This window comes from Ambystoma mexicanum, chromosome 4q (genome assembly GCF_040938575.1).
Source record: "Ambystoma mexicanum isolate Mex_15411 chromosome 4q, UKY_AmexF1_1, whole genome shotgun sequence".
In the NCBI taxonomy this organism is placed as follows: Eukaryota; Metazoa; Chordata; class Amphibia; order Caudata; family Ambystomatidae; genus Ambystoma; species Ambystoma mexicanum.
This window is the reverse complement of record NC_090928.1, coordinates 670,559,560-670,582,490: the sequence shown is the minus strand read 5'-3', so window position 1 is coordinate 670,582,490 and position 22,931 is coordinate 670,559,560. Positions and strand designations below refer to the sequence as shown.

The 22,931-nt window shown below is 51.9% G+C and overlaps 1 protein-coding gene across 5 annotated transcripts in view; it reads left to right on the top strand.

Annotated features, from left to right (window-relative positions):
- The window catches only part of CCDC88A (coiled-coil domain containing 88A), a 2,139,415-nt gene that overhangs the window by 969,093 nt on the left and 1,147,391 nt on the right, over positions 1-22,931 (top strand). The gene's annotated exons all lie outside the window — the stretch shown is intronic.

Below are 22,931 nucleotides of genomic sequence, written 5' to 3'. Positions count from 1 at the left end.
TCTCTGTTTAGGCTGAATTTCCTAACCTAGTGAGTCCCCCAGCAGCTTTGCTGGATTTTTGGGGTTTATTTTTTTCTCCTGCCAAGAGTGAGACTCTTTTACCCTCACTCTTGGACATGATTTGAGTGTGTTTCTTTGAATCTAGAAGTGTTTAATGGGCTATGGGGTCTTTTACTCCATAGGGCTTCATGTGTTTTTGTGATATGTGTTACACAACACCCTCAGTGCAGTGACACAGGGGTGTCATAGTGACCCCCCAGTATAGACTCCATAGCCTGGGACTGACTACCGTGTCCCAGGGTATGTGAAGTCACCATTGACTTTACTAGTCTTAAATTCTGAACAGAACCAGTACAAACCATCATATTGTGGACGTACTGGCTGGGGCAATTCGATTTCCCCAGGGTCTGTTAGTCGAGGGGGCACGTCTCCGTCCCCCCTGATCGAGTTTTGGCTGGTGGCAGAGGATACTACTTTTTATATTCAACCGCAAATATTTTCCTATGGGATTTCCCATTGTTTTAGGCTACTATCTTTATTTAATTATTTACAGTAGCCTCGAACATACCGCCGGTTTATTTAATTAATATTAATTCTCCGGTTGGTATTTTTTTGCCAAAACATGATTCTAAAATGGCGTTTGTGTTCTCTTCTTTGACTCCAACCCAAGTCGAGCCCTTTGTTCCACTTTTTGGCGGGCTTCTCCACAGAAGCCCTCCAAAGTGGTGACACTCTGTCTGGGGTACTTAGGGGAGGTGGAGGGGAATTTAGGCACCCTGTACTGAATTGCCTAGGCAACTCAAGTCGCACTCCATCCTGATTGGCCCAAGTGGTGAGCTGACCGGCTCACCACTTAGCATGTTTGAGTGACAGCTAGGCTGAGTGAATGGGGGTTTGCTGCATAAAAGCAGGGCTTTGGGGACTGGAACTTCAGAAGTCGCCACAGGACCTAAGAATCCGGCGAGGGAGAAGCTGAGCCGACCTGCCACGACACCACTACCGGTGGAGCCCTGCTGGACCGTCTCACCACTTTTTCCCAACGACAGAGGAGATCTCCCGCCGGAGAGTCTTCTTCCTTTGACTGGTGGGGATAACCAGTTTCACCGTCTTTTCACCTTCCCGACGTACCTCGTGGCCGCCTTGCCTGTGCCAAGCACCCCGGCAACCGGGATACCACGTTTTACCACGACCGCGAGACAAAGGTACCACCTTTAACCGGAAAACTCCGCGGCTGGTTTCTGCCCTGATAGTGCAACAACCTTCATCTTTCCTCCAAATCGAGATCTTCTCTTCCCCTGGACGACGACGCAACTTGAACCCACTACCAGGAACAACTGCCACCGCTGGAGGATCCTTCCCACATAAGATACCTTGTCCCGCCTGGCTTCCCTTGCTACCGACTGTACGGGGTAGATTTAGCCCCCGGCTTTCGAAGCTGGGTTAGCCTGGGACACCCTGGCTAAACTTTCCTAAGCCTCTCTAAACTCTTTTTGAACCCTCTGCAAGACTTTCTAAGCTTAGTGTAACTGTGTGATCTTGGGCGCATTTGTGCTCTGCTCTCTCTAAGAGTGGGCCCGGCCTTTGGACTTTGACTCACCAGTGACTTTTGCTCTTCTGCCTTGCTAACAGTGTTCCTGAATCTTAGAGTGGTGTACCTTTCTATATTCTGTCTTTTTCCCTCCCTTTCTCACAAACTTATTGGAGTGCCATCTAGTTAAGCGCTCACCTCTGTATGAAAATAAGTGGTGTTTTACAGTGACTTATCTGATAAGGGAAAAGGGGTGTATATATTATAATAGTAACTGTGTTTAGAATATTTTACAATAAGAGTGCTGGAGTGTTTCAAACTGTGTGTTTTTAAATAAATAATTATATACTTTGATACCAAAGCTCTGGTCAGTGTTTGCTTGTATTGTTGTATCTGCGTGCCTATTGTGTATACTTTGCATACTGCCTAACTCTTCTTGAGGGAGGTCTGACTGCTCAGCCACAGCTACCAGGTAAATCTGGGTGGTACAGACTGCTACCAAGTGGGTTTACTGCCAAAACCTGTAGTCTTAAATCTTTTGCAGTGGTCCCTAAAGGAACTGCACAGGTTTCTGCCTAACAGACATATAGTGGTAGGTGCAGGAGAGGGAGCGTGGCTAGGCAGCCATGCAGTGTGGACGCTGAAGATCCGCTATGATCCTTGCCTGTAACATAGGCTCCAGTAAACGTGGACCTTTGAAGAATGCTCCATCAGATGTGTGAAGTGTGGTGGCACAACTGGGCATGATTTGTGGTCGGTGGTATATGGTCTAAACGAAGCATGGGCGTGCAGAGAAGGATCCCCCCAGGCCAGCGGCAACTCGAAACAAAATGGCGGCCTCCAAACAATAGATCTGCCTGTGAGGGATGCCATAGCGCAAGAAGGCGCCTTGGGAGAACATAATTTGGAGCCGGCTGGCCTGTAGGTCCAATCCTAGCAGAGGGAAGTTTGGCAGAGAGCTTGGCAACCCCCGAGAAGCGGATGTCAGCACTGCATCAGAACCGTAATCAAAGGAATCTGCATGCTGTGGAAGGAAATGTGTCGGCAGTGGAGACGGCCAGTATGCAAGCAGTAGCTCATGCGTGGTGCGGTGAGCCGGGGGCAGGTGGAGTGGGCCAGCGGAGTATACTGCCTTCCGCGGTATAGCAGATAAAGTGAATCCTAGGGCCTGCCAGGCTCCGGTGGGAAAGGGATTGTGCACCCTGTGAAGCAGTGGTTCGTAAGGAAGCGCCGGCAACAGACAGTAATGGAAGCGGACCCATGGTTATAATGTGAATGCGGACCGTGGGGAGAACTTTCTCCTTTAGTGAGTCGGCCATGGCACCTTACGCAGAGGCGGAGCAAATAGGGAGCTGGCCCGGGCTCTAAACGACGGGCGAACCATGGAGGCAATTGGCCTTGAGTAGTGCGCATAGGCGGACCGAAGAGGAAGCTGGCCCTTCATGTAGCGCGGAAGTGGACCAGAGAGGAAGCCGGTCCCACAACATAAAGCAGAGGCAGACCAAGTGGGAAGCAGGCCCCTGCCTGCAGCGTACACCTATGGCTCAAGATGCCGTGGAGCCAAGCTTTGCAATGAGCAAGCAGTCTTAAGGGAGTCACAGCCCCTGGGAGTAATCTGGGCATCAGGGCAGGAACTACAGTGCAGAAATAAACCTAATTTCTAAACACAAAACACTGAACCTGGCGCTAGAACGGGAGCGCAAACTTTCTAAACAACAAGCTGGAAGCAATTTATACTAACTACAAAACAAGGTAGTAGTGACCTGGAGGAGAGCAAGCAAGCGCTGCAGATGGTCACTGCGTGAGCTTAAGTTAGGCCATGGTATGAGCTTGAAATGGAAAGGAGGCCCACAGCTTTCATGGGATCACCCAAAACAGGAGCATAAGTAGCACGTACCAGGAGCAGACCAACGAGGACCACATGATTGAGGCTGGTGTCATGTCTGTGTAGCAGCGTACCATACCCACGCAGGCAGAAACGCAGAACACACAGGCTCCCTCCCATCTGGGAGGACATAACAGTGTGGGGGACAGCAGAACTGTGGGCTCATACTGGTGATAAGGCAGGCCAAATACTGAAGGCCTAAAGCTGCGGACTCCTGGTGTACTGAAGGTATTGCCAAGTACGAGAAGGCCACAACACGCATCAGCACCCAGGGACAAATTATACTTGGTCACACAGGCCATAGTAGGGGCAAGCGCTAAATATCATGGCAGTTGTGATGCAGACAGCCTAAAGCAGGATAAGGACAGAATATTCAGCCATTGCTGATACTGTCAGAGAAGCCACAAATAGTACCTCTCAGATACGCCGAAATACTCCAGTGAGCAAGCGGTGGGATAGTGGCAAAACCTGCCAGTAAGAATGAACTTGACACGTTCAGGCAGCACAATCACCGGCAGGGGTGCAGAGGAACGAGACAGCAATAAGCCATGGCGTCCAAAACCCAAAGGAGCAAAGGGAAGCAGCTCACTTTGGAGGTGTGCACGAAAGCTGTGCACCCAGCAGAGAGCCCTGCCCAAGCAACCTCAACAACTCAAAGGGAGCAGATGCTCGAGTAAGGGAATCAACAGATCCTTGATGCCGTAGCATCTCGGAAGGAATCTCTTGAGGCTAAGATAGATGCCATCAGCATAGATGTGAACCTGTTAAGACAAGATGTGAGGTCACTGGCTGAACGCACAGGAACACTCGAAAAGACAGTAGCAGAGAATACTAGTGGTCTAAAGGATACCTCTGAAGAAGTCAGGGTACTGCAACAACAGGCGCTTAATCTGGAGGACAGAGCCGAGGATGCAGAAGGCAGAGCTAGACGCAATAATGTAAGAATTATTGGACTCGCAGAAGGGGAACAAGGAGCGAACCCGATGGACTACATAGAGACCCTGCTGCAGCAAGAAATCGGTCCAGGCGCCCTCACTCAAGGCTTCACGGTCAAAAGGGCGCATAGGTCGCTGATGTGGAAACCACTGCCTGGAGCCCCGCCAAGGCCAATAATAGCCTGGATACTGAACTACCGTAATAGGGAAAAGATCCTTGAATACTTCCGCAAAGGAGGGACGATCCAACGAACGTCAGCTCCTCCCAAGGACTCACCTATTGGAAACACCTCCCCCATAGATGACCAGCCTTCACTTAATGCACTATTGCGCAAGGCAGCAGCGCATTTTGAAATAGACACCTGAAGATGCATACCAATGGATAGACGCGCAGAATTTGCCAACCGAAGCAGAGGTTGGTCCGAGTAGCGACGAGTAGACACACGCAGAAGACCATGACAATTACAAGGCAACAGAGGACTGTAATTACAAGATTGTAATTACAAGACGAGGCGGCAGTAAGACTCCCCGGGTTTGGAAGCCTCAGGAAACATGAGTTGTTAAATGCAGGAGCCAGTAACGTGATGCTTATTTAAGAGCGCACCAAGTAGAAGCGTACTACACCTAAGATCGGTTTTGTTTGTTTGTTCGGATACTAGCAATTACGTGTCTGCCTACTGCGCCCCATACACCGGGACAAGACCCTGGAGTGGAGACGAGAAGTGTCGATGCCTGAGCACAAGGTATTGAGCTCGGCCATTGTTTGGAGGGGTAAGGCAGGGGAGTTGGGGTAGTTAGCCGGGAGTTAGCCTATGAGTCCACACTGTATATGCTGTACTTGAACATGGGACTGCTGGTACATGTCAGAATTTTTAAGTGCCATGGTGGAACTTAGAATAATATCCTGGTATATCAGGGGCCTTAGTAGTTATATTAAACAGAATTAACAGTAACAGAATTATGACTTACTTAAGGAGCAAAAAAATTGACTTTGCGCTCCTGCAAGAAACGCACCTCACAATGGAGAGACAGATTGCCCTTGCTAAGAAATGGGGAGGCACAACACTGGGCTCGTCATACTTTGCATATGCTAGGGGTTTAATAATATGGGATGCACTGTTGGTACCTTTAAGGGTGCTTGTGACTTTCCAGGATAAAGAGGGTAGGATGTTTGTGTTGCGAGGTCAGGTGAAACACAGGGGATTTTGCATCATCAACACATATGCACCAAACCAGGAGACTGCGGCCTACTACTGTACGTTATACCCACTAATAAGTCTGCATAGAGATGGCACACTGATATGGGGAGGGGACTTTAATTGTACGCCCAACCCTACCCTGGACAGATCTGATGATAAGTTCACCCTCCCTATACCCTCCGTCAAGGCCTTGAATACATTGTTGCAAGCATTTAATCTCTCAGATATATGGCAGACTCTACACCCACTGACCCGGGGATATTCGCAATATAGTGCTCTTCAAAAGCTGTACACTAGATTGGATTATATTTTTTACTGGAGATGACACCATGGGTGAATTTGAAAGGGCGGATTGCAAAGCACGGGTGTTGTCAGATCATGCCCTGCTGGTTGTCACATGGCGGGCTTCCCCTCCAAGAGCACGTATCTCAACATGGAGACTTAGGGTTGAAGCCCTGAGAGATGTAGCATTCTGGGAACATCTAAGAGAAGGGGTGCAGGATTACTTTAAACATAACGCAGGTTGTGTAGCCTTAGTGGGCACATTATGGGAGGCCTTCAAAGTGGTGATCAGGGGAACTGCAATCGCCAAGGCGAATGGGGTTCAGGCCGCAATAGAGGGTGATTTACATAAAGTGGAAATGAAATTAGAGGCCATGAATGGTCAGGAGGATCTACCCAGCGTGAAGGCCTGTGGGGCAGTTGCCCTACAGCAAGAATGCATAGAACACTGGCATAGATTAAGCATGTTGAGTTAAAGGAAATATGTGGAACGGCAGCACACTGAAGGGAGCAAACCAGGACGCGTACTAGCCTGGTTATACAAAAGCGAAACTGAGCAGAGCATTATCCAGGCTATCGCAGCGAGGAATGGGGAGATCTGCGAGACACAACAGGGCATAAAGTATAATGTTTTTACGACTTTTATAAAGGGCTATATGAGGAGACGTCTGACACCCAGGAGTCGGAGATAGAAGAAGCCTTAGAGCTGATAGATCTCCCAAAGCTAGATGCAGATGCGGTAGACAGTCGTGAAGCCCCCATAACCAAAGAGGAGTTGGAACACACTATACAAGGGTTACTGTCGGGTAAGCCCCCAGGTGCGGACGGACTGCCTAGTGAGTTCTATAAAGAATCGATGGCAGAGATCACACCCTCGTTATTGGCAATGCTAAACGAATCACTTGATAACAGCATTTTGCCGCAGGCATTATGATAGTCTATCGGTGTCCCACTATACGAGCCCAACAAAGCAGACACTGAATGTGGTTCTTACAGACTCCTCTCGCTGCTCAACCAAGATGGAAAGATACTGACAGCTCTGTTGGCTAATAGGTTAAAGCCAGTGATTCATAAACTCATACACCCGGATCAGTCAGGTTATGTCCCAAATAGGAATATCACATGCAATTTAAGACAATTGCATCACATCATTGACCAGACCCAAGACAGCACTCAGCTCATGGCAGTAACCTTGTTGGATGCAGTCAAGGCATTCGACTCGGTTAGATGGCCATGACTACTGGCTGTGTTGAAAGGTTTCGGCTTTGGTCCTACATATATTAAATGGGTAAAGCTACTATACAGCAACCCAGTGGCTAGAGTCAGGACAGGCACCACTATATCAGAACAATGGGGACTAGGCAGGGCTGTCCATGGTCTCCTATATTATTTATTTTGGCCTTAGAGCCGCTAGCGGAATACTTAGGGAAGGAATTTCATGAGGCAGGCATCAAAATACAGGGTAGCTCACATTTGATCTCCCTGTATGCGGATGATATGCTTCTTTATCTACAACACCCAGAGACCAACTTGAAATATATATTGGATGTGTTCGAGCGCTATGCAGACCTTTCCGGGATTACAAGAAATGCACAGAAGTCAAGTGTACTCCCCCTTGCAGGGTACTTGGGAAGACCCCAGAGTGTGTTACAAGTGTTACCGATAAAATGGGAAACTGACACATTTATGTACCTGGGAGTAGACATTTTCCACAACCCTAAAGTAGAACACGCACAAAACACGGTAAAGGCAGTGAATAAAATAGAGAAGTCCATGAAATTCTGGGCTAAGCTGCTGCTTTTGTTAATGTGAAGGGTTGTGTTGTTGAAGATGGTGGTGCTCCCGACACTGCTCCATTATTTTACGAACGTTCCATAAAATATACCTACGGTCGTCTTTAGGAATCTGAACACTACTTTTTCCGGGGCTTCCTGTGGCATAACTGGTGATTCAGGATGTTGATGGAGAAATTGCAGAGACCATATGAACAGGGAGGGATAAAAGTGCCTGATTTTGTGGGGTATTTAGTGGCGTGCCAACTCCAGTTGGTCACGTATTGGCTGTCAGATGAACAAACCCAGGACACAGAGTTACTACAACCGGCATGCATCCCATTCTTTTTGAAAGAGATGGTGTGGACTAGGATCACAGGATCTCAAGCCCCCACTGTTGCTGAGGCTAGGTAAGACGATGTGGCAAAGGGGCTGCCACTTCCTGAGCAAAGATATGCCGTACTCGAACCAGATCCCACTGGTGACACTAAATAGTGAAGATGCACAACTTAGGTTGCATATTAGGAAGTACGGGAGCCTAGAGGGTTGGTGACATTGGGGGATATACTAAAAGAGGGGCGACCAATGACGTTTAGTGCGGTCGCTTCAGAATCGGGAGTGCAAGAAGCACAACACATAACTTACGCCTCACTTCTCCATAGAATAACATTAAAATGGCTGGGACCAGATAGAATACTGTTGGAAGACGAAACGATAGAAACATTCTCCAGCATTGGATCTTTCATGGATTCACATGCTTAGAATATTCCCCGTCGTCAGGCTGGGAATCCCCGGTACATTATATATAGACCCTTTCCCGTAGGAAAACTTTTTCGACGCTTATGCGTCCTATCCACCTTGTTTTGAATCATGCGTGCCCGCACCGTCAGGACGTCATGATATAAATACAGGACCCGCCCCCGCGCTCCCTCAGATTTCAACCGTCTTTCAAAGTAGTGGGATCCTCGTGATTACTGCTAGTGGAAACTAGGTTGTTTTTTCTGTTTCGCTTCGGCGACGTTCAAATTCTGGAGAATATGTCTGGAAAAGCGTTATTTCGCCCTTGTGCGACATGTGGCCTCAAAAAAGTTTATGAAGGAGATGCCCACATGGATTGTATCTACTGTCTCCACCCGCACCACACGGCGGATACATGTGAGATATGCCAGGGTTTCTCCCAAAAAACCCTTAAGGACCGTAAAAGAAGGCTGGTCGACTGGCTTAATGACGGAGCGGGTGCCTACCCGGCTTCAGAAGTTGGCTCCACGGCCTCCAGGAGCAAGTCGGAACCTCCATCGAAAAAGGTACGGCCAGCAGAAAACCACGATGAGGACAAGCATAAGGGGAAGCATGCTGGGTCCTCCTCATCACATAAAAAGCCCTCCTCCTCCTCCTCATCTAAGACGGAGAGGCGAGCGCTGTCAAAATCCTCCTCAGGGGACCGTCCCAGGTCTTCCGTGAGTCGAGATGTTTCAGCCGGGAAGTCGGCATCGAAATCGGCGACGAAGTCTAAGGGCTCGACGACGACAACTTGCTCGTCGACCTCGGTGTCATTGACGATGCCTATTACCGTTCAGGCAGCAGCGGTTGGGATTCCTTCGTCGACGGAGACTCAGTCTATGGCTTGGCTGCCAGAGGTCTATGACCCGATCCCCCCTGAGGTCTTACTGCAGCCAGACACGGCCTGCTTGGTGGAAGGAGAAGGTGGCACGGTTCTGCAGCCATCGGATTTAGGCTTACGGCCTTCCACGTCGGCGACGACGACGAGTGCGAGTGGGGGTATGGTACCTATATCATCAACGTTATTGAACCCCCAGCCAGTTTTGTCTCTGGATGTGCTTAATACTCTTCAGAAGCTCCTGCAGCGGCTGGATACGCAGATCCCTCAACCTGGGACTTCGTCGTCACCCTTTTCTGTACCTCCTGTCGACGAGCAAACTTGTGCGGCTCGCTCGACGACTAAAAACCCATCGACTCCTCAGGCAGTAAAAGATCGTCCTCGAGCGCAGGAGGAGGGTGAGTTGTCGGAGTCCGATTCTATACTGGGTGACTCAGGGTCAGACATCTCCCTGTCACCTTCGAGGGACCCAACATGGAATTCGGATGTAGAGGTAGAGTCTACGAGGAGCCAGTCACAGCCATCTCCTCCGGATGATGTGGGAGCCTTCCATGCAATGATGGGAAAAGCTTGTTCTGAGTTCGGCTTGATTCCTGAGGAGCAGAAGAAGGACTGTTTCTCCAGCATGGGGTCTGGCATGGATTCACATGCTCATGAATATTCCCCGTCGTCAGGCTGGGAATCCTCGGTAAAGAAAAAACCAGTATCAGTTTCGTTTCTGATCTGTCTTTCGTAGTAATAACCAATCACTGGTCTCTGCGTCATACTGACCACAGCCAATGACTGCCCTCTACCTAAGCACCGCCTCTGGCAGCCATCTTCAGATTTTTACCGCACGTTCATGTGTTGGGATCCTCGTGCTATTGCTCTCGAGCGTTAGTGCTATTTTTCGCGCTTTTTTCACAAAAACTTCGATTCTTTCGGTCAAAAGAGCCTCAAGCTCCACCGATCCTACATCCGATCAACGGGGACCCGTGTCGGATTCGTCTGCGCCCCTCAAGGGTGAAGATTTCGTCGAGCTACACTTCGGAGGACTCCAGAAGCTTCTCAGGCCCGGTCTCGGAGATGGCCCAGGAGAAGGGAAGCTCGACGCCCGGAAAGCTGTTCAGGGTCTGCCCTGGATGCCAGCTGCAGAACGTCTTTAAGGAGGACGAACACTCTTTCTGCCTTTACTGCCTTCATGAGGACAAGACGCACGTGGAGAAGTTTTGCGGCAACATGTCGGAACGGACCATGAAGGACCGCCATCAACGTCTCGCCAACTGGCTGGAGGGTAAGAGCCCGTCTGGCGAGAAGAAGAAGAAATCCGAGCGGTCTTCTAAGACCTTTGAGGGCGCCCCGGCGACGGGGGCCCAACATAAGGCCAAGCACCGCGAGTCCGCTGGCACCGGAAGCGCCGAACGGTCGGGCTCTACGGGCGCCAGGCAGGGCGCACCCTCCCCGGCACCATCAACCACGAGCCAACGCTCTGGGTCGGGTAAGAGGAAGGCCGAGCACCCGGCGAAGCTCCTGGAGAGGCCCCGGTCGAGCTCTAAGGCAGAGGAGGAGCGTGGCAGTGCCCCCTCCCTCAAGGATAAGGCGGTGAGCGCACCTAAGGTGGTGAAGGCCTTGATCCATCCGACCAAGCCCTCTATCGAAACGGTCGCGGCGGCCCTGGCTCAGCCTGTGGAGGCTGCACCAGTGGTGGCGACCTCAGGGCCCAGAATCTCCCTGCCTCCTCGGAGGGAGTCTTCTTTTGTGCCCATCGATAGGACCCCCGTGAAACCCTCCGTGGGGAAGAAGAAGGGGGGGCAGGGCGTCGTCGTAGATTCGGCCTCAACCTCAGAAGAGGAGCTGATCGAGGTCTTAAGCCACGGCCTAGGCGTGGAAGAAGGCCAGCCCGTCGGAATGGACCCCGACGCAGGTGACGACGACGACATCGTCGAGGATACCGACGGGGCACCTGCTCGCCCGTCGGATTCCCCTCTGCCAGCGCCGCAAGACAACTCGGCGGCCATTTTGTTGGCCATACAGTCCTTATGCTCCGAGATAAGGACGAGGCTACCGTTACCGACGGAGGAACCTCTCCCGTCGGGGGATCCAGAACCGGGACCTTCTGGTGTTCCCCCTACCAAGAAAAGAAGGATCCATCCACCACCTCCTTTTCAACCGTCGCGCCCCGTCCAGCCCTCCTCCCCGTCCACCCGAGGGGATGATACGGGGACTGACACGGCAGCGACGGGTACGGACGACGAGGCATACGACGAGGATATTCCGTCATCGCCTCCCACCAGGGCTTCTCCGCCCGACGAGATCGGATCTTTCCACTCCATGATCTCCAGGGCTTCCGAGCTTTTCCAACTCTGCCCTGAGGGGAAGAAAAAGGAAGGCTTCCTTTATCAGCGGCGCGAGGCCAAGAGGAAGACGGTCCTCGCAGTGCCTCTGTTGGATGACATTTGGGATGAGGGCCTTTCCCTCCTCAAGAACCCTTCCACGACGCCAGCTAGAAGAGACCGGTACGAGAAAAAGTACCGGGTCCCGGACACGGCCCCCCTATGCCTCCGGGCGCAGCCTACCCCGGATTCCGTCGTCTCCGCGGCAGCCAGGAAGAAAGCGGGGGGGGGTGCGGCCTCCACATCGACTTCCCCGCCGGACGGCGAGGGAAAGAAATTGGATGCTATGGGACGTAGAGTCATCTCGTCGGCAGCGACGACGATTAAAGCGGCCAACGCCTTGGCTATCGTGGCTCGCTACGACAGGGAGATGTGGTACAAGATAGCTCCCCTGCTGGATTTTCTGCCGGACGACAAGAGGGCGGAGGCCCTGGAGATCCTGCAGGAAGGTGAGGTGGCCTCGGACCACACCATCACCGTGGCGACGGACATCGCCGACACTGGGTTCCGCCAGCTGGGCAACGGCGTTTGCCTTCGACGTCGTGGATGGCTCAAAGCTACGGACTTCCGGCAGGACGTCCAGACCAGAGTCCTGGACATGTCCTTCGACGGGAACAACCTGTTTGGGAAGACAGTGGACGATTCCCTTCAGGCCATCAAGGCGGATACTGAGACGGCCCGGGCCCTTGGAGTTCTGCAGCAACGACGGACGCCCTTTCGGAGCGGCGGAGGCAAGGGCGCCTCCAAAGGTTCCGGCGGCGGTTTCGCTTCCTACCGTCAAGCGGCCCGCTCGTCGTCGCAAGAGGCCTACAGAGGACGAGGCAAGTCTAGCGGACCCCGCCGTCGTCGCCAAGGAGGTCAAGGCGGCAAGGCCGCGTCCAAGCAGGATTGAACCGGCCGTGGGGTCGGGCCCCCACCGAAGCACACCGGTGGGAGGCCGGCTGGCGGGCTTCGTCAGCGTGTGGGAGTCCATCTCCACCGACCGTTGGGTGCTGGACGCCCTGGCCCGGGGCCACGCGCTCGAGTTTCAAAGAAGGTGCCCGCGCGTCCCCCCCGTGGCCAGGAAAGAACTTCACGTCCCTCAACTTCTCCTGGAGGTAAAGGCGATGCTCAGAAAGGGCGCCATCGAACTCGTCCCAAAGAGGCTTCGGGGCTCCGGAGTCTACTCGAGATACTTCCTCGTGAAGAAGAAGACGGGAGGATGGCGCCCCATCCTAGACCTGCGACGTCTGAACAAGTTCATCAAGGCGCAGAAGTTCCGGATGGTCACCCTCCAGCACGTCCTGGGTCAGCTGGAGGAAGGAGACTTCCTATCGTCGTTGGATTTGGAGGATGCCTACTTCCACATTCCCATCCTAAAGGGGCACCGAAAATTCCTCAGGTTCGTGTTCCAGGGGCGTCATTACCAGTTCAAAGCCCTTCCCTTCGGACTACGGTCGGCACCCAGGGTATTCACCAAGTGCCTCGCACCGGTGGCGGCGCAGCTGCGCCGCGAGGGGATTCACGTCTACCCCTACCTGGACGACTGGCTCATCCGCGCCAAGACGAGGGAGCTCGCCGTGGTCCACACGGCAAGGACCGTCCAACTCCTCACGGACCTGGGATTCTCCGTGAACTACGCCAAATCCCACCTGGTGCCCGCGCAAGTCGCACTGTTTCTGGGAGCGAGGCTCGACACAGTGTCCCTTCTGGCCTCCCCGTCGGAGGAGAGGACCAGGACCATCTTGGGCAAGGTGCAACGGATGTTGGTGGCCGACGCGGCCAAAGTGAGGTCCATCAAGTCCCTCCTCGGGATGATGTCTTCCTGCATCTACCTCATTCCCATGTGCAGGCTCCGGATGCGCCCGTTGCAAGAATTCCTGGATGCGCGCTGGATCCAGACGACGGGCAGCTTCGAGGAAAGGATCAAGCTCGACGAGAGTTTCCGACGAGCGATACGGTGGTGGGGCACCCGCGCGCATCTGACGGCGGGCATGGACTTCCAGACCCCAGCCCACCAGGAGACTGTGACCACGGATGCCTCCCTGGAAGGGTTGGGAGCGCACACCGAAAATCTGCACGCAAGGGGACTCTGGCTCCCGACGGAGAAGTCCCTGCATATCAACGTCCTGGAGCTCCGTGCAGTGTTTTGGGCCCTCAGGTCCTTCCTTCCGTCCCTCAAGGGCAAGGTGGTGAGGATCTTCACCGACAACACCACCACCATCTTTTACATCAGGAAACAGGGCGGAACCAGGTCCCCAGCGCTGTCCAAGGAGGCGCAGGACCTGTGGCATTGGGCCGTCGCCCAAGGGATTTTTCTGGTGCCGTTTCATCTGGCAGGGATAAAAAACACCATCGCCGACTCACTCAGCAGGGAGCTGCGCTCGTGCCACGAGTGGGAACTACGGCAGGATCTGGTGGATCGCCTCTTCCGACGGTGGGGCACACCCCAGATCGACCTGTTTGCGACGGCGACGAACACCAAGTGCCGGAGGTTCGCCAGCAGGTTTCCCCAGACGAGGAGCATGGGCGATGCTTTCTCGTTCCCCTGGGAGGGCCTGTTCCTCTACGCGTTCCCTCCCTTGCCTCTGCTAATCCGGCTCGTCAACCAGCTCAAGAGGTCACGGTGCAGGATGATCCTCGTCGCACCTGCGTGGCCGAGGCAGATATGGTTCCCGGACTTGCTGGACTTGTCAGCGTCCCCGCCGATCAAGCTGCCGGCGGACGCGGATCTACTCTCCAGGGAAGGAGGCGCCATCCTCCACCACGACCCGAAGTCGCTGAACTTGCAGGCCTGGCTCCTGCAGAGCTAGAGTTTGGAGGATACGACATACCGGCCGATTGCAGAGAGGTTCTTGCAAAGGCCAGGGCGTCCTCGACTCTTAAATGCTACGGACACAAATGGAAGAGGTTCTCTGTCTGGTGCCACGCACAGAAGATTAACCCTCTACGGATTACGGCTCCACAGGTACTGCCGTACCTGCTGACGCTGGCCAAAGCTGGTCTGGCACACGCGTCCATCAAGATTCATCTTGCTGCGATCTCCCGATACACCAGAACCACGGGGCGGACGTCCTTGTGGTCTCATCGTCTGGTGAAAGAGTTCATGAAGGGACTGTTCAGATCGTTCCCGCCGGTGAAGGCTCCGGCCCCGGCGTGGGAGCTCAACGTGGTGCTGACCAAGCTCATGGGACCTCCGTTCGAGCCTCTGCACTCGGCCCCGTTGAAGTTTCTATCGTGGAAAACAGCTTTTCTTGTGGCCATCACCTCCGCACGACGAGTGGGAGAGATCCAGGCCCTTTCCTGCAAGGCCCCGTACTTGACTTTCCACGACACGAGGGTAGTGCTCAGGACGCACCCCTCCTTCATGCCCAAGGTACCGTCGGACTTCCATCTCACCGAACCCTTGGTGTTGCCTGTGTTCTTCCCGTCGCCTTCGTCGCCGGCTGAGAGGACTTTGCACTCGCTGGATGTGGCTAGAGCGCTGAAGTTCTACGTGGACCGCACGAAGTGTTTTCGGAAGACGTCACAACTCTTTGTGAACTTTGGACCTGTCAATCAGGGGAAGGCTCTCTCGAAGGCTTCCATTTCCAGATGGCTCTCCGGCTGTATCATGTACTGTCATCGGTTGGCAAACCGACCGCTGCCTGGCCGTCCGAGAGCCCATTCCACCAGAGCGATCGCAGCTACCACGGCGTTCCTTTCTGGTGTGCCCCTGCTGGACATATGCAGGGCTGCTACGTGGAGGTCGACGCACACCTTCACGAAATTCTACTGCGTCGACCGGGATTCCAGGGAGGAGTCCAGGGTCGGCCAAGCAGTGCTGCGCAACCTGTTCGCCTGAGGTGAGCCTGGTGAGGAGGTAAGATGCTTAATGTTGAGTTTGATGTAATGCTTAATGTTGAGCCTTTGCCACCTCCCGTGGTTGTGCATGTGTGTACTGCTATGTATTCTTTATTCATGAGCATGTGAATCCATGCCAGACCCCATGCTGGAGAAGGAACAAGTTACTTACCTGTAACTGTTGTTCTCCAGCATGGGTCTGGCATGGATTCACATGCGAACCCTCCCGCCTACCCCTCTGCGGCTCTTCACTTGGTCATACTGCCACTTTACGTGCTTCCAAATCTGAAGATGGCTGCCAGAGGCGGTGCTTAGGTAGAGGGCAGTCATTGGCTGTGGTCAGTATGACGCAGAGACCAGTGATTGGTTATTACTACGAAAGACAGATCAGAAACGAAACTGATACTGGTTTTTTCTTTACCGAGGATTCCCAGCCTGACGACGGGGAATATTCATGAGCATGTGAATCCATGCCAGACCCATGCTGGAGAACAACAGTTACAGGTAAGTAACTTGTTCCTTCCTTTTTGACCATATGGGTCAAAGGAAGAAATCGGTATTTGCCATCCCAATTCTGGACCACGTGTGGCAGGAAGGTCTCAAGACGATGCGCCATCCGTTCTCGGAGCCAGCTATAAAGAGGCGGATTGAGAAAATGTTTAAAGCTCCGGAGTCCACTCCAAAATGTCTAACATCACAACCTCTGTCTGACTCGGTGGTGTCGGCGGCAGCGGCTAGGAAGGCCAAGGTACAGCAAAAATGTTCAACTCCACCAGAAAGCGAGGCTAGGAGGCAAGACGCCTTTGGAAAAAAGGTGCTCTCGGTCGGTGCGACGACAGTAAGAGCAGCCAATTCCTTAGCGATCGTGTCACGATACGATAGAGAAATGTGGCACAAACTAGCCCCTATCCTAGAACACCTGCCAGACGAACACCGGAAAGCAGCCATGTTACTGTTGCGGGAGGGCGAAGAGGCCTCGAACCACGCAATTAATATTGCAGTTGACCTAGCAGAGTCTGGATTCAAACAAATCAACCATGGTGTAGTACTTCGTCGACAAGCGTTGCTCAAATGTACTACTTTCCGTCCTGAAGTCCAGTACAAAGTCCTTGACATGCCATGTGAAGGGGAACACCTGTTTGGCGAAAAGGTTGACGAAGCGTTGAAGGGGATGAAGGAAGACACGGATACTGCTAGGTCCCTCGGCGCCCTCCAAACGGGTAGAAACTTTCGCTCTTTTCGCCCCTTTAGGGGTGCTTCTGGAAACTCCCGCTTTGGAGCCTCGAGGGACCGTGGATTTAACAGGCCCTCGTACTCTTCACAAGGGTTCAGACGAGCGTCCCAATCGGCACGTAGAAGCAGAGACTATCAAGCTTCCAGGCGGCGAGGCTCGGGTCCCTCGTCGACGAAGAACAAGCAAACCAGCAACCAATGACGGCCTTTGGAACGTCCTGGGGGGACGAGTCTCTCATCACTTCGACCAATGGAAATGCATCACCACAGATCGATGGGTTCTAGACACGATTCGCATGGGTCATGCGCTACAATTCAAAGACAAGCCTCCACGTCTTCCGCCTGTATTTTCGACCCAGCCCCACCTCCGAATCCTACGACAAGAGGCGGAGCTTATGTTGCGAAAAGGAGCGGTAGAGAGAGTTCCTGTGGCACAGGAAGGACACGGAGTTTATTCCCGGTTCTTCGTTGTCAAGAAGCCAAATGGAAAATGGAGGCCCATTCTCGACCTGAGGGTACTCAACAAATGGCTAAAGAGCCTAAAGTTCAAAATGCTAAAGCTCCAGGAGGTTATCAGGTCGGTGCAACCCATGGATTATCTGTCGTCACTAGACCTTCAAGACGCCTATTTTCACATCCCAATACGCCCACGACACAGGAGATATTTAAGGTTCGTCGTCGGGCGAAAGCATTTTCAGTTCAAGGTCCTCCCGTTCGGTCTCAAGTCCTCCCCCAGGACGTTCACCAAGTGCTTGGCCCCCATAGCGGCCCATTTAAGGAAGGACGGTCACCATGTCTATCCCTATCTAGACGACTGGCTGGTCAGAGGCTCGTCCATGGAACAAACACGAAAAAGTCTGGGGGCCACGATGTCCCTCTTACAGGAACTGGGCTTCGCGATAAACTTCAGCAAGTCCTCCGTAGAGCCTTCGAGGACCTTGGTCTTTCTAGGAGCGGAGTTTCATACGCACACAAGTCTGGTAAGACCATCCAGCGAAAGAATACAGAAGCTACAAAGCAAGGCGTCGGAATGGAGATGTGGTACCAGGGTGTCGGTGCGCAAATATATGTCTCTGCTAGGGACCATGTCATCCTGCATTCCGTTGATAAACTACTGCCGTCTGTTTATGAGGCCTTGCCAGGAATTTCTAGCGGACCGTTGGGCGCAGAGCCAAGGTCGCTGGTCTGACAGACTGATCATCGACGAACAACTGGTACAAGCACTCTGTTGGTGGAGAGTTTCTACTCATCTAACGAAAGGAATGCCTCTGGTGGAACCGGAGTTCCAGAAGACGGTGGTGACGGATGCATCTCTGAGCGGATGGGGAGCTCATCTGGATACGTTACAGGTACAAGGCCAGTGGTCGTTGCAGGAGTCCTCCCTGCATATCAACCTGCTAGAACTGAGAGCAGTGAGATGGGCTCTGAAATCTTTTCTTCCTCAACTGAGGGACTCGGTGGTGCGTGTCATGACGGACAACACCACTACGATGTTCTACTTGAGGAAACAAGGAGGGACACGTTCCAGGTCCCTATCGACGGAGGCACAGAAAATCTGGCATTGGGCCCTACAACACAACATGCAAATCTTGGCGTTCCACCTACCAGGCGTGAGAAATGTGGAAGCCGATGCCCTCAGCAGAGAAATGAACGAAGTTCACGAATGGGTGCTGAACGACCAACAACTACAGCAAGTATTCAAGAAATGGGGACATCCTTCCATAGATTTGTTCGCGACGAAGAACAACAGGAAATGCCATCAGTACGCAAGCAGATGGCCTCAGCAGGGCTCACTGGGGGATGCGTTCTCCTTCCCATGGTCGAACAAATTCCTGTACGCATTCCCTCCATTTCCCCTTGTCCAGAGGAGGTTGCAATGGATCCACAGGTACCCATGTCGAGTAATTCTGGTGGCCCCGTACTGGGCCAGACAAGTGTGGTTTTCAGACCTGCTACACTTAGCTGTGGCGGAACCGATGAGATTCCAGAAGACCCCTGACCTTCTGTCTCGACAGGAGGGTGTAGTTTGGCATCACGACCCGGACAGCCTCAAGTTGACGGCCTGGCTCCTGACTTCGCCGAATTCGGTCGGCTAACGATTCCGGAGGACTGTCGGCGTATCCTGCAAGCGGCAAGAGCGCCTTCTACAAACGCCTCATACACGTACAAATGGACAAGTTTCTGTCAGTGGTGTGAGGATCAACCAGGGTTGGCCCCGCAATCGATTAAGCCGGAACAGCTCCTGCCATACTTACTGTTCTTAGCTCAAAAGGGCCTATCGGTATCGTCAATAAAAGTACACCTGGCCGCCATTTCCAGGTTTACTCGTCGACGGCATTCGACACCATTGTTCAGCGACCGCCTGATTAAGCACTTCCTTAAAGGCCTCTTTCGGAGTTTCCCTCCAGAAAAGAAATTTCCACCGGAGTGGAGCCTCAATCTGGTCTTAACGTCTCTTATGAAGCCTCCTTTTGAGCCGATGTCATCATCGTCTCTAAAGTTTTTGTCGTGGAAATTGGCCTTCCTGGTGGCCATCACTTCAGCCCGACGTATTTCAGAAGTTCAGGCTCTAATGGTAGACCCACCATACTTACGATTTTTCAAGAACAAGGTAGCCCTTGCCACTAACCCACAGTTCATACCGAAAGCTCCTTCGGTGTTCCATAAACACTCCTCTATCGTGTTGCCTACGTTCTTTCCGGAGCCATGCTCGGTAGCGGAGCGCACGTTACACACATTGGATGTAAAAAGGGCTCTCAAGTTTTATCTTCATCGTACGCAACCATTCAGAGAAACAAGACAACTGTTCGTGGCCTATGGTTTGGGTTCTAGAGGAAAAGCCATTTCTAAGCAAGGACTGTCAAGATGGGTGTCATCTACCATTTCGTACTGCCATTCCAGGGCAGGGAAGCCTCTTCTACGACGGCCAAGAGCTCATTCAACTAGAGCAGCGGCAACGTCGGCGGCACTGTGGGCCGGAGTCCCTCTGGGGGACATCTGCATGGCGGCTACCTGGGCGGCTACACACACCTTTACCCGCCATTACTGCCTGTCGCAGCAACATGCCGAAGATACCAGGATGGGACAGGCGGTGCTCCGACACCTATTCCAATAAGGTAAGCCCCGACTGAGGGGTTGCATCCTGTGGAATTTGTGACTGTATGTGGTTCGTTTTCCTATGTTAACGATTACTAATGTATACATGATCATAGGGAACGGGCTTTGCGAAGAAAGTATATGTGTTTGCATGCACGCCTCCTCTCTTGGGGGTGTACTGCTATGTAATCTATTCTAAGCATGTGAATCCATGAAAGATCCAATGCTGGAGAAGGGAATAGTTTCTTACCTGTAACTCCATTTCTCCAGCATTGGTATCTTTCATGGATTCACATTCGCCCACCTGCCTCCCCCTGAACATGCAAACCGGTTCCCCCACTACTTTGGGGGCCGAAATCTGAGGGAGCGCGGGGGCGGGTCCTGTATTTATATCATGACGTCCTGACGGTGCGGGCACGCATGATACAAAACAAGGTGGATAGGACGCATAAGCGTCGAAAAAGTTTTCCTACGGGAAAGGGTCTATATATAATGTACCGGGGATTCCCAGCCTGACGACGGGGAATATTCTAAGCATGTGAATCCATGAAAGATACCAATGCTGGAGAAATGGAGTTACAGGTAAGAAACTATTCCCTTATACAACATCTCTGAAGGAGGGCTTGCAATATCAAGACTACATGAGGTACTAATGGCAAGACCAGAAAGCAATCTAATACAGATAAGGCAAAGCTGGGAAGCAGATCTGCAAGAGCAGCTGTCGGATGCAGCTTGGGGTAGGACCATGGGGTATCACAAGAAGGTGTCCAGAAATGTAAAGCTACAGCTGATCCAATTATATGTCACTCACAGAGCATACTTAATTCAAGGGAAGATTGCTAAATTCAGTAAAGCGACAGAACAATATTGTCCGAAATGCGGCCTGATCAACGCACATCTGGTGCATATGTTCTGGGCCTGCTTGGAGATCTGCCAATACTGGGAGGGAGTGGCCCTGACCCTGGTTAAGGTTGGCTTGTCACCAGGATCAGTTTCCCTCAAGGCATGCTTGCTAGGAATATTTCAGAGACCAAAGCATGCAAGCAATGTCAGTAAACTGAGAGATCTAGCATACATCTTGGCGAAGCGTAGAATAGCAATGGGGTGGAAAGCACGCAACGGTCCAGTGATAAATGTTTGGGTGAGGGACCTCCAGAAATGGTCATTGGCAGAAAACGCTGTGTGGCAGGAAGCATCCTGTGAAGGACAGGAGGAACAAAACTTAGATTTAGCAGCCTGGAAACAGATGATACAAGCACTGACAGCTCCTACACCTGACTCAGGTAAATGCACCAACACAATCTGTGGAATAGAGATATGGGGAGAAGTCCCATGCAGTTTAACCCACAATATAGGCAGACATTGCAGTGCAATAGGCTGGGGGAGGGGGAAGGTGGGGAGGCTGAAAAGACAAACAATGTGATGTATCAATGGATGTTATTTGCAAAGTCTGTAAGTTATTGTGTGAAAAAGTAATACAAATTGTTATTAAAAAAATCTAGTGGTAGGTGCAGCGTATTGCATTCTTGTTTTCCAGTTTCAAAAAGGGGCATCGACAGGTCGTGCTTGGAAAACTATCCCTTTGTGACATGTATTGTACCCATGATCCTTCACGTGTCGAGGTCCTTAGATTGTTTATTTCTACTATAGTGGTTGGTCGCATATGCCTAGCTCGTAGCCTAACAGATTGCAGTTTACCAAATAATTACTTTTACTAGCGTTTATATTTTGGCAGTTGCCTTGACTATCGATCCTCCAATGTCCGCTGACTACTGTTTGAAGCTTTGATTAACAACTCCTTCTCAATGCCCAGCTGCGGCCTTCACCAGGTTTGGCCTTGCAGCAAGGAGGGAGGGTGGAGGCGTCTCTACATTTACACTTCTTTATAGAATGCATCTTTTCACTTTCTTCTCTACTGATTTCCGTCTAGCTGTAGCTAAATTCATACAATACTATTGAACGGGCGCACTTTAAATGTTTTCCTTCTGCAATAAAAAATTTACCTGGAAAGATACACACCGAAAGTGAACAGGTGTCTTTCAAGTGATCATGCTGAACAGCGTTGCGATTTCTGTAAGCTTTTTAAGCCGAAAACGCTTAAGGACATGCGCATCAAGCGGTGGGAGCGGCCTACGCTATGCATGCCAAATCACTTTTCCCCCACCAGCACTGTTGGGTTGGACGAGGACGAGCTTGGCAGATACGGCTCTGTTTCAGAAGCCGAAGACTTATTAGAGGAGTTGGTAGACTCCTGCATGTCTATCCCCAGCTCCACCAGGCGGGCCGAAAGCTCTGCTACGTGGAGGTCAACTGGCAACATGGTCACACAAGTGCACTCACAAAAACATACAACCCCAAGCCAACCTTTGACGGGATCATCAAAAGGGGCTTTAAAGGCAACTGAAATTACATCGAAAGTTTTGTCAAATCCCGCTGCACATTCACATACGCTGCATGGCTCTAAATCTACGGAAAAATCAGTTGCTGGTTATAAACACTCACCAACTGCCGATTCGGACATGGAAAAACAGACATTGAAACATGTTTCTAAACTTCAACATGAAGAAAAACACGCTGAATCACCATCACAGGCACCTACACAGCTGCTCGGCCCCCTGTTACCACTTTGGAACCTCTTCCACTTACATTACATCTACAGAGACTTTGGGCCTCATCATGAGTTGGGCGGTATCCTTGTCGTAAATGCGCTGGGATACCGCCCAATGCTATTAGCTTTACCGCAACTCAGTGTGCCGTAATTTACATCGGATCCCGAGGTTCGGTGGTGCTGTAAATCCCAATTTATTTTGAGTCCGTAGGATTCTATAGGACTTTTTGGCACTTTTACCACCGGCGGGAATAGTGCCGAAAATGGGCAGAAAGCAGGAGATTGCCAACTTTCCACCCAAACCTGAGATTGGGCAGAGCGGTAATGCAGCAGTAATAGCGTTACTCTTACGTCCCGTCCCCTTTCCTCCTTACTGTATGGGCATCCCTTCCAAGGGACGGGAGACAGAACCTTTTTCACCAGAAAAAAACCTTCTTCCCCTTTAAATTTTGGGGTGTGGGGGTGTGGCCCAGGGAGCATGCGTTGCCCCGACTCTGCCCTCTGGCGCCACACCTCAGTCCCCTTTTCTGTGTCGACGGGACGGGCCAAATTCACCAGTGCTCCCGGGTTTGGCTTCGGCT